This window comes from Triticum urartu, chromosome 6A (assembly GCF_056163025.1).
Source record: "Triticum urartu cultivar PI428250 chromosome 6A, HENAU_Tu73, whole genome shotgun sequence".
NCBI lineage: Eukaryota > Viridiplantae > Streptophyta > Magnoliopsida > Poales > Poaceae > Triticum > Triticum urartu.
Window position 1 is genome coordinate 565,644,539 of NC_141878.1, and position 12,816 is coordinate 565,657,354.

Genomic DNA, 12,816 nt, shown 5'->3' on the forward strand with positions numbered 1-12,816 from the left:
CTTCCCTCACATGCATCTTGATTGTGAAGCCATTGCCAGACTGCCATGCCTTGAAGAAGCCCTTGACTGCTTCCGTGATGTGGGTCTGCTTAATTTTGTGACTCCAAAGGAACACTGGAATGAAGAACTTCTGCTTCAATACTATGCTACCCTCCACATTCATGGATACAACAAGGATCCGAAGACTTGGATCCTTGAGTGGATGACAGGAGATGTTCATCATGAAGCTAAAGCTCAAGACATCATTGAGCTCATAGCCCTACCCACTCCTGGTGAATACTATGAACCAGGTTGTCAACAACACCAGAATGCTTTGGAGAGCATTTTCCAGAAGCTAGAACCCAAAATGAGTCAAATGCTGAGCATGATGAAGTCTTTGCCACACGACGCTGAATACCCAACCGAATTCTTTGTTGAAGACCAAGAGTATCTGCCCCGGACCATTTATCATATCATCAAAAAGACTCTATGGCCTGTCAAAGGACATTCATCTGCAGCGAAGCTTGAAGGAGTAATGAAGACTTTGGTTTTCTATATCTTCAATGGCATAAGCTTCAATGCTCAAGACTTCTTCATCATGCAGTTGGCTGCATCTGGCTCCGACATTTTTGGTCTGAAGTTCTACGCTCTGTGGGTAATGCGCCTTATCAAGCTTCACTCTGCCTTCAACTATCAGCCGTCTACGTGCAATCATCTTGTATTCTTGCCAGAGGTTGATCTGTCTGTTGAAGCTATTTACCCAGAGCCTGCTAAGGATCCAATCTATCTTCACAACGTTGATCGTCAAAGCTTCACCCAGCCCATTGAAGGAGTTCAGGTAATCTCTCGTGTTTATCCCTTGGCTGGTAACACACTGCCCCTCGCGCCCAAACTAATGCCACTGGAAGCACCATTGCCCAAAGGCCTCAGAAGCAATCTCGTGTTCTCAATGACCGAGAGCTTCTCATCGCGCTATATCAAAAACAGGATAAGCATCATGACTGGCTTAAGCGTCAGATGCAAAGCCTCTTGGTGGACGTCAATCGCATTCGCAAGCTTGCCACCAAGAATGCCTTTGTTACACATGAAACCTGTCGAAGGTTCTAGAAGAGTTTGAATTTTCTCACTGCTGAAGAAGATCTTCAAGACGATGGCTTCACAAAAAGATTCAAGTTTGAATCCACTACTCCAAGGAATGCTCACTTGCGTCAGACTCCCTCCCTTGAAGACTCTGACTATTCTTCCTCAGCTGCCACGGTGAATGCCAGAGTTATCGATGATCAAGATGATGCCACTTCACCACCTCCACCTTCAGCGCGTCTCGACACTGCACCAAGTTCTTCTACACCACCAGACCTCAACGACGACCCTGCTGCTTCGCCTGCACCTCATGGGAACGAGTAGAAGCTCTATGTCTTCAAACCTTTTTGGTCATTACTGACAAAAGGGGGAGAAGCATATGAGTTGATAGTCTTCAAGCGGGTCCATATGAGTGGTTGCTTTACTTTTTGCTACTTTTGCCAAGTGCTTACTACTCTCGCTTTTGAAACATTTGGTTCATTTTGAGTTGTAACACTTAAACTTGATGGCCATCTGCTACCTTTTTCGACACTATGTGATGCGATGATAAATTCCGCATGTGTGACGATAAATTCCGCACAAAGTCATTTTGCAGACATCCATTTTTCATTATGCATGTCATTATCTTCATTATACCATTTCATGCATGATGAATTGTCTTCATAAGTAGAAGAGGAGCTCCGCAAGTACAACCTGCCATGTGGATTTGCATTCAAAAGCAAAATACTTACATGCACATCTTCAGGGGGAGCCTTTCTACTACTTACGAAGACAATACTTAAAACCTTTACAATTTCACATATTTCTATCCCCGTTGAAAACTTCAACCAGTTTGTCATCAATCACCAAAAAGGGGGAGATTGTAAGTGCATCTAGTGCTACCCCTAGTTGGTTTTGGAGTATTGACGACAAACCTGGTTGCGGGATTAATGTGTTTGTGAGAATTGCAGGATAACATGGGTAGAAGTCCCTCATTGATTTGGTTTTCCTACTGGAGATGACCCCTAAAAATGTATGAAGACATTGAAGTCAAAGGTGGTATGTGAAGACATTCACATTGAAGACTATGACAAGAGAAGACATCGCGTGAAGACTATGGAGCGCGAAGACTTAGTTGTTTCGCCGTTCTTTTTCTTCTTTGTTGAGTCATAGGGACCACCGTACTATTAAGTGGGGTCCAAGTGAACCAGTCAGAATGACTGAAGTGATTCTTAACCAAAATCCTATGTCTTCGAGCGAAGACAATGAGAGCAAATCTTATCCAGAGCTGGATAAGTCATCTTTGCTTGTAGCTCAAGTAAAGTTGCCATGTGTGTTTGAAATCTAACTGTTGGAACACGTGTCAGTTCTTAGTGACCCAAGGTCATTTCAGACAAATCAGGTCGGGTTGCCTCGTGGCTATAAATAGCCCACCCGGCCCCTACACCATAAATTGGTTGGCTGCTCAGAGTTAGTGCACGGCTTTTGTCCTTTGAGAGCAACCCACCTCGGCCTTTGAGAGAGAAATCCTTGCGGGGACAAAGCCTTAAACACCCAGAGACAAAGAGTGTTAGGTATCACTGAAGTCTTCCTATCTGTGTGATCTGAAGACTTATTACACTTGAGGACTGTGAATCCTCCAGCCGGTTAGGCGTCGCGTTCTGAGCATCCAAGAGTCATTGTGGATCGCTGGTGAACGAACTCTATGAAGGTTTGGAAGTCTACCTTGAAGAGTTACCAGAGTAATTGGGCGAGGACTAGGTGTCCTTAGCTCAAGGGGAATAAGGTGAAGACGCGGTCTTCTGAGTTGAATCTCAGCCTCCCTAACCAGACGTATAGTTGTCACAGCAACTGGAACTGGTCCAACAAATCATTGTCTTCAACAATCCACTGGTTCTATCCTTCCCATCTCTTTATTTGCAGATTGGTCCTTGTGAAGTCATTGCCTGTTTGCAATATCTATTTGTCTTCACTGTGTGACTGCTTGTTCTGATTGGCTTCATACTATCTTCCATCCTGATCTATACTGCCTAGCTGCTATTAGTCTTTGTGCTTTCATTTCGTTGAATACTTGACTATGGCTTGCTTAGTGTAGTCTACCTTCCGCTGCATGGTAATAGGTTTATTTCTATCGTTTGTCTTCGAAACTTCCATGTTTTGAAGACATCCATAAAAATCGCCTATTCACCCCCCTCTAGTCGATCACTAGCACTTTCACTTTCCCAGTAACAGTAGGGGCAACAAGGAACGTATTGTATTGTTGCTATCGAGGATAACAATATGGGGTTTTTATCATATTGTATGAATTTATCCCTCTACATCATGTCATCTTGCTTAAAGTGTTACTCTGTTATCTTGAACTTAATACTCTAGATGCATGCTAGATAGCGGTCGATGTGTGGAGTAATAGTAGTAGATGCAGGCAGGAGTCGGTCTACTTGTCTTGGACGTGATGCCTATATACATGATCATACCTAGATATTCTCATAACTATGCTCAATTCTGTCAATTGCTCAGCAGTAATTTGTTCACCCACCATAAAATACTTATGCTCTTGAGAGAAGCCACTAGTGAAACCTATGGCCCCCGGGTCTATCTTCATCATATTAATCTTCCAACACCTAGTTATTTCCTTTGCTTTTTTACTTTGCTTTTATTTTACTTTGCATCTTTATCATAAGAATAACAAAAATATTATCTTATCATATCTATCAGATCTCACTCTCGTAAGTGACCGTGTAGGGATTGACAACCACTTATCGCGCGAGGATTTATTTGTTTTGTGCAGGTGCGAGGGACTCGCGCGTAGCCTCCTACTGGATTGATACCTTGGTTCTCAAAAACTGAGGGAAATACTTACGCTACTTTGCTACATCACCCTTTCCTCTTCAAGGGAAAACCAACGCAGTACTCAAGAGGTACCAGGGATCGCAACAGTTTTCGAGAGTAGAGTATTCAACCCAAATTTATTGATTCAACACAAGGGGAGCCAAAGAATATTCTCAAGTATTAGCAGCTGAGTTGTCAATTAAACCACACCTGGATAACCTAATATCTGCAGCAAAGTATTTAGTAGCAAAGTAATATGATAGTAGTCGTACCGGTAGCAAAAGTAATATTTTTGGTGTTTTATAGTGATTGTAACAATAGCAACGGAAAAGTAAATAAGCGAAGAACAATATATGGAAAGCTCGTAGGCGATGGATCGGTGATAGAGAATTATGCCGGATGCAATCGATCATGTAACAGTCATAACCTACGGTGACACAGAACTAGCTCCAGTTCATCAATGTAATGTAGGCATGTATTGAGAATATAGTCATACGTGCTTATGGAAAAGAACTTGCATGAAATCTTTTGTCCTACCCTCCCGTGGCAGCGGGGTCCTATTGGAAACTAAGGGATATTAAGGCATTAACACATACTGAATACATGAACTCCTCAAACTACGGTCATCATCGGGAGTGGTCCCGACTATTGTCACTTCGAGGTTGCCGGATCATAACACATAATAGGTGACTATAGACTTGCAAGATAGGATCAAGAAATCCCATATATTGATGAAAACATAATAGGTTCAGATCTAAAATCATGGCACTCGGGCCCTAGTGACAAGCATTAAGCATAGCAAAGTCATAGCAACATCAATCTCAGAACATAGTGGGTACTAGGGATCAAACCCTAACAAAACTAACTCAATTACATGATAAATCTCATCCAACCCATCACTGTCCAGCAAGCCTACGATGGAATTACTCACGCACGGCAGTGAGCATCATGAAATTGGTGATGGAGGAAGGTTGATGATGACGATGGCGACAGTTTCCCCTCTCCGAAGCCCTGAACGGACTCCAGATCAGCCCTCCCGAGAGAGTTTAGGGCTTGGCGGCGGCTCCGTATCGTAAAACGCGATGAATCCTTCTCTCTGATTTTTTCTCCCCGAACACGAATATATGGAGTTGGAGTTGAGGTCGGTGGATCATCAGGGGACCCACGAGGCAGGGGGGCGCCCAGGGGGGCAGGCGCGCCCCCCACCCTCATGGACAGATGGAGGCCCCCCTGACGTGGATTCTTCTTCCAGTATTTTTTATATATTCCAAAATAATTCTCCGTTGATTTTCAGGTCATTCCGATGTAGCGACCCGACTCAGTAAGAGTCAAAGTCTCTGTGCTTACCGTGCTAGTCCCCGGATCGACTTGCTAGCACACACAGTACTCGATGAAATAACAGAAATAACACACATCTCTTTATTACATCGATAGTCCAGGAGCAATACATTTATTACAAAATAGGGCATAGAGCCAACTTACTGAACTCATCAACATACTGAGATACCGTGCGTCCTCCCTGGCGCAAGCCGCGGAACTCCTTCTTCTTCAGACTCATGGCTCTAGCTGAGACATGAGCAGTGTGGAACGCCTGCTAGAACTGAGTCCAAGTCACACTCTCCAAAACTTCAAATAATATTCAAAATAAAATTTCCCACTCTTTTATATTTTGAGGAAGTCATCTTATCCCCTCTCATTTGTTTTTCTCGAGTGGAAAAATATTATTTGAATATTTTAAAAACTCCAAAATGCAAGGAAATATGATATGCATTGAATGATTCTATTAAAATCCAAATTTAATAAAAATTGGGATGTTACAAACCTACCCCCCTTAAGGTGAATCTCGTCCTCGATATTCGGGTTGGCCAACGAAAAGGTGTGGATGGTCCTGTCTAAGATCTTCCTCTCGTTCCCAAGTAGCTTCGTCCTCGGTGTGGTGACTCCACTGAACCTTGCAGAACTTGATGATCTTGGTATGAGTGATTCTCTCTACAATCTCAAGAATCTTAATAGGTTTCTCCTCATAAGTCAGATCATTCTCCAACTGAATCGCTGTCGGTGTCAAAACCGGCGGATCTCGGGTAGGGGGTCCCGAACTATGCGTCAAGGCCGGATGGTAACAGGAGGCAGGGAACACGATGTTTTTTACCCAGGTTCGGGCCCTCTCGATGGAGGTAATACCCTACTCCTGCTTGATTAATATTGATGATATGGGTAGTACAAGAGTAGATATACCACGAGATCAAGGATGCTAAACCCTAGAAGCTAGCCTATGGTATGATTGTTGTGTATGGAGTTGATTGCCTACGGACTACAACCCTCCGGTTTATATAGACATTGGATAGGGTTAGGGTTACATAGATTCGGTTACAATGGTAGGAGATCTTGAATATCCGCATCGCCAAGCTTGCCTTCCACGCCAAGGAAAGTCCCATCCGAACACGGGACGAAGTCTTCAATCTTGTATCTTCATAGTCCAGGAGTCCGGCTGAAGGTATAGTCCGGCTACCCGAACACCCCCTAATCCAGGACTCCCTCGGTAGCCCCTGAACCAGGCTTCAATGACGACGAGTCCGGCGCGCAAATTGTCTTCGGCATTGCAAGGCGGGTTCCTCCTCCAAGTCCTTCATAGAAGATTGTAAACACCAAGAGTAGTGTCCGGTTCTGCAAAATAAGTTTCCACATATTGCCATAGAGAGAATAATATTGACACAACTCAAATCTGCCGACGTATTCCGCAGTGCGTCATCGCACTACGGCCAAGTCCTTTACTCGAATCGTTTTTACTTTTCCACCTCAGCATGTTTTGCGGGGCGGTTTCCTTGGCACGTCTTGTCAAAGTAGAGATCGTGTACCCCTTTTACGGGATTCTCATCAATATGGACGTGGGTAACCCGACCGCGCCATTTATCACGGCGCTTGGGAGGCAAGCGAGTTTTACTAGGCTGGTGGGGACGCACAACCGCATCCGCCCATATAAGGGGATAAGGATCCACCTTTTTACCTACGCCTTCTTCCTCCTTTGCCTATCTATCTCCTGCGCACTCGAGCTCCAGCGCCCAAGCCCGCACTTCCCACCTCAACCTTCTCCAGCAATGTCCGGAGTGGGAGGCAAGTGGATGGTCTCCTCCGCTATGGAGGGCCAAGTCAAGAAGCTAAGGAAGGCCAGATACCTGTCTAAGGACATCGCGCACCGGCTTCCCGAAAAGGGGCAGCTTCACCCCACCCCAAGGCCCCATGAGAGGGTAGTATTTCTTCCCCACTTCCTCCGCGGACTGGGTTTTCCACTCCACCCATTTGTCCGGGGGCTCATGTTCTACTATGGCCTGGATTTCCACGATCTGGCCCCGAACTTCATCCTCAACATCTCGGCGTTTATCGTCGTGTGCGAGGCTTTCCTCCGCGTCCGCCCTCATTTCGGCCTCTGTCTCAAGACCTTCAACGTCAAGCCCAAGGTGGTGCGCGGCAGCCAGGCGGAGTGCGGAGGCGCCATGGCGGGCAAGATGGCCAACGTCCTATGGTTCGAGGGCTCTTTTGTGGAGACCCTAAAGGGGTGGCAATCCGGGTGGTTTTACATCACCGAGCCACGCGATCCGAACTGGATCGCAGCCCCCGAGTTCCGATCCAGACCCCCCACGCGGCTTATGTCCTGGAAAGAGAAGGGCCTATCATGGGGTGACGAAAAAGAGGTGACCGGATTGCAAACATGCATCTAGTCCCTGGTGAACAAGCCAATCCGGCTTGTTAATGTAATCCAGGTTATGCTCGTCCGCCGGATCCTCCCGTGCCAACAACGGGATTTTAATCTGTGGGAGTTCGACCCGGCGCAGCACCAAACCCTTAGCAGGCTCTTCGACACGATGTACGAAGATGCCTGGAAGGTGCTATTCAAGGGCGCCGAGGCTCCCGCATCCACTTCCGAGGACCGCGGATACAGCTCACAGCGTCACGCTAGCGAGGTAAGCTATCTTCACCTTTTACAGGATGTTAAGCTTTTTTCATAGTTTGACTCGATGCGGGATCTAAACTCCCTTACCTTTGACAGGCTTGGCGAGCGGTATCCGGACCGATTAACTGTCCGGCTCCGCTGCCCGAAGACCCAGCCCCAGCTCTACTAGTGAAGCTGCTGGTTCCGGCGCCTTATGTGGTGCCGTAGAAGAAGGCCAGGAAGAAGAAGACCACAGGGACTCGAAAGAGTGCCCGTAACATGGTGGTGTCGGGCTCGTCATCCGACGAGTCCGAGATGCCCTCTTCCCGTGAAAACGAGGAGGAGGAAGAAGAAAACTCTCCCCCCCAGGGGAGGGAGGAGAGAAGAGGAAGGCCGCCCCAACGGGGGAGGCCGAGGGGTCTAGGAAAAGGAAGACCCCTCCGCCGGACTACGCCGCCAACGCCGAAGAGGGCAAAGAGGAGTGGCCAAACAGGGCCAAGCGTCCGGCGAAATCGTAAGTTCGGATATCAGAATAACTCATGATGTTCCTTTGTTGCACAGCTTTCCCTAATGTCGAATGTAATTATGCAGTCCGCCTCGGGCCGAATTCGACGAATCGTCGGGCGGCTCCCTGGACTCATCGGACGTGAACTCAGTTCCGCCCGCTGTCCCCCCCCCCTCACTGCAGACGACGCCGAAGTGGCATCGCGACAAGCTCCGGGACTCCAGGAGGAGCCGCAAGGCAACCTCCCGGACTCCAGGAATGAAGGGGATAAGGCCCCCCAGGGCTCCAAGTCCGGCTTTGTGCCGGACACCGCGCCAGAATCTTCCACAGTTCCGGGCCGCGGTAGGCGAACTCCTTTCAAGAGGAGCAATCCTTCTGAGCCGGCGGCCTCCGTCCAACCGGAGGTGCCGGGCAATCTGCTGGAGGTGCTTGACGGCGCCTCCATCGACGAGGGGCACCGTACTATTATGAGTACGGTGATCCATAAGGTTCAGTCCGCCAAGAGCAGACTGAGTGAAGCTTGCGCTAGCCTCCTAACAGGCTTCGAGGTAAGTAAAAAATATGTAAAAATATTACCGTATAGACAGTAGCCCCTGATGCTTTGTTTGGCGTTCGGAAAGAAAAGCCGAATAGAGGATCTAGTTAGTATCGCAGGAGCCTAACTAAAAAGGAGTCAATATACGTATGCAGGCTTCGCTGCTGGCCACCGCCGCACTGACTGCAGAGGTGGGTGTCCTGAAGCAGGGCCTCGAGCGGACCGAGCAAGAGCTCGGCCTTGCCAAACGGCAGCTCGAGGAGAAAGAAGGTAAGAGATACCTTATAGAAAAAAGCCTATGGGAAGGCGCAATTGCAAAAAATGACAGGAGTATACTGCTTATTGTAGGGGCCACAATTGAGGTGGCGACCCTCAAGAAGGCGCTGTCCGAGGCCGAGAAGAAAGCGGCCACGGAGCGCACCGAGCGAGAGAAATTTGAGGCGCAGGTTGGCGAGGTGCGGCAAGAGCATCAGGTTCTCATGCAAAAACATGAGAGTTTGGAGTTCGACTCGAAGACGCGATCGTCTGAGCTTGCTGCGGCCCTTAAAACTGCCAAATCTGCCAAGGCCGGAGCCCAGAAGGCCCTCCAAGAGTTGGAGGAGATGAAGAAGATAGCCGCGGGTAAGGCATTCTTCATGCAAAGCAGAAATATAAAAGTAAACTACTTGTTACTTACCCGAATCCGGAGCTCTCCAAGGGCATTTGCAGATCTTCCCCGCAGCGTATCTGACGCCGCCGCATTCTACCGAGCTGAAGAGGGCAGCTCGACGGAGAAGGTGTTCTGGTCTCAGTATTCTGAGGCCGGACACCCTGTGCCTTTGAGCGACCAGCTGAAATAGCTGGTCGAGCTCCACAAGACGGCCGAACAGGCCATGAAAGGTTTCATAGTTCGGCTGTGGCCCGGAGAGGCCCTGCCTGGGAGATATTTCGGGCTGATGCGGCGACTGGTGGAGGCCTGTCCGAGGCTCGAGGTCATCAAGCGCTCTGTCTGCATCGAAGGTGCCCGTCAGGCCCTTGCCTGTGCAAAGGTGCACTGGGGGAAGCTGGACGGTGAGAAGCTTGTGAAGGACGGGCCGCCGCCGGGGAAGGAGCATCGCAAGCCCAAGAACTATTACAAGGATGTTCTTGCAGGTGCCCGCCTTGTGGCGGATGAATGTACCAAGGATGTAATTTTTGAATGAACTCGCTCGTGTTTATCCTGTGCACTGAAAACTTGTTCATATGCGCTAAGCAATGCTTATTGAATTTAAAATATTATTTTTTGTGCGGCCGTTTATCAAAAATTGAGAGATGGCCAGTCATCGGCTTCTGCCCCCATGCCACTAGTGCTGGGGTGTTCGGGATAAACCTGAGCGCTCTTTTTCCCATGGTTGGGTCCTTTGAGGGAGGCGCTTAGCACAACGAACCAGGCAATCAGACTATAATGCTTGAACACTCTCAATTAGCCATAGAACTTTATAATTTTAAATTTCGGTGAAGCCCCTAGTTTGGAAGACCGAGTTCGGGGCGCCATCCACGCCTTGGCCGGACAAAGCCAGCTCCTCGCTCGAAGCGGCATAAGTATTTAGGGACTCGAAAAACCTCTCGAACAGTGACCGGTCTCTCGCCACATCATGACAGTCAGTTTTAGCTTTCTCCACTGAGGTGCTTAACCCAGCTGAACCGGGGCACAATCGCAGTGGTTCTCCTAGTGCTACCTTAGCCGATAGAGCGGAATGTAAGGCACCAAAACATAGGAGCCGGGCAAACCCAACTATTGACCCAAATCATGATTCGGAGCCGATGCATATAGTGCTATAAGTTTGGGGTGCCGCACTTGTGAAAGTGTACAGACTTCTCACACCATTATGAGGGGTACTAAATCCCCTGGCGTGTTTGCCGTACCATGGTGTACGGGTGCAATCATGTCATTTAATAAACATATATATGAAAAGAGGATAATGCAAAAAATAGACAAAAAGCTATGCATTGTTTATAGAGGCTATTTATCAAAGCCGAACGATACAAGTAGTGCGATAAGCAAAAAGATATTGGACTATTTAACATGTCCTGATCAGGGGTAGGCCGCGGAATTGTATTTAAAACAGGTATACCGCTCCTAACAGAGACCACCTGGGAGTTCCATAATGCGGCATGGCTTGTCTGCCTCCCTGGATCTTGCATCGTTTGTGCGGCAGTCGAAATGCCGAATAGGTCGTCCGAAGTACGGAGTCCTGAAAGTAAGAAAAAATTAAAAGAATCCGGCAGCCCCTAGTACGTTTTAAGCCGTATTTTGGGCGTTCCGTTATTGTGCCCCTTCCCCTATGCCCATGGTATTTCAAGGGCGTAGTTATGTATGCGAGGTACTAGTTTCGCTATGTCGCGAAAGCTGGGGTTGGGGCTGCATTGCTACGCTTGCTCAGAGTGTGCCAGGCGGTCCTGATGTGGGTTACTCCGAGTGCGCTTGGCAGTGTCTGGCTTTTTAATGGCCGGACTAGAGAATTGCCTGAGAAGGCTACTTTGCACCTCCGCTGCGAGAGCCGTCGTATGCTCCTCTATGCGGAGGGAGCGTTCGGTGTTTCCGTTGACCGTAATTACTCCTCGAGGGCTTGGCATCTTGAGCTTTAGGTATGCGTAGTGCGGCACCGCATTGAACTTTGCGAATGCGGTTCGTCCGAGCAGGGCGTGATAGCCACTGCGAAACGGGACTATATCGAAGATTAACTCTTCGCTTCGGAAATTGTCCGGGGATCCGAAAACCACGTCAAGTGTTACTAAGCCTGTACAGTTGGCCTCTACACTTGGTATAACGCCTTTAAAGGTCATTCTTGTGGGCTTAATCCTTGAGGGATCTATGCCCATTTTCCGCACTATATCCTGATAAAGCAGGTTCAGGCTACTGCCGCCGTCCATGAGGACTCTTGTGAGATGAAATCCGTCGATGATTGGGTCGAGAACCAATGCGGCGAAGCCGCCATGACAGATGCTAGTGGGGTGGTCCCTTCAATCAAAAGTGATCGTGCAGGAGGACCATGGGTTGAACTTTGGGGCGATTGGCTCCATCGCATATACGTCCTGTAGCGCACGCTTCCACTCCCTCTTGGGAATGTGGGTTGCGTATATCATGTTCACCGTCCGCACTTGTGGGGGAAAACCCTTCTGTTCATTGTTGTTCGGCGGCTTGGGCTCCTCGTTGTCGCTGTGCAGCCCCTTGTCTCTGTTTTCGGCCCTTAACTTGCGTGCCTGCTTGAACACCCAACAATCCCTATTAGTGTGATTGGCTGGCCTTTCGGGGGTGCCATGTATCTGGCATAAGCAATCGAGTATTCGGTCCAAACTGGACGGGCCCTGAGTATTCTTTTTGAATGGCTTTTTCCGCTGACCGGATTTATAGCCTTTGAATCCGGCATTGACTGCCGTGTCTTCATTGCTGTCGCTGTTAACGCGGTGTTTTTGCTTATTCCAACGTGTCCTACCACTTTTTTCCTTGGTATCTGAATTACCAGGGTTCTTTGATAAGTTGTTACTGCGAGCTAGCCAGCTGTCTTCTCCCGCGCAAAAGCGGGTCGTGAGTGTCGTGAGGGCTGCCATGGATTTCGGCTTTTCCTGTCCCAGGTGCCGGGCAAGCCACTCGTCGTGGATGTTATGCTTGAAGGCTGCTAGGGCCTCTGCGTACGGACAGTCGACTATCTGGTTTTTCTTTGTTAGGAACCGTGTCCATAATTGTCTGGCCGATTCTTCTGGCTGCTGAATTATGTGGCTTAAATCATCGGCATCCGGCGGTCGCACGTAAGTGCCCTGGAAGTTGTCGAGGAATGCGGCTTCCAGGTCCTCCCAAGAACCGATTGAGTCTGCTGGCAAGCTGTTAAGCCAATGCCGGGCCGGTCCTTTAAGTTTGAGCGGGAGGTATTTGATGGCGTGTAGATCATCGCCGCGTGCCATGTGGATGTGAAGGAGATAATCCTCGATCCATACCGCCGGATCTGTTGTGCCATCGTATGA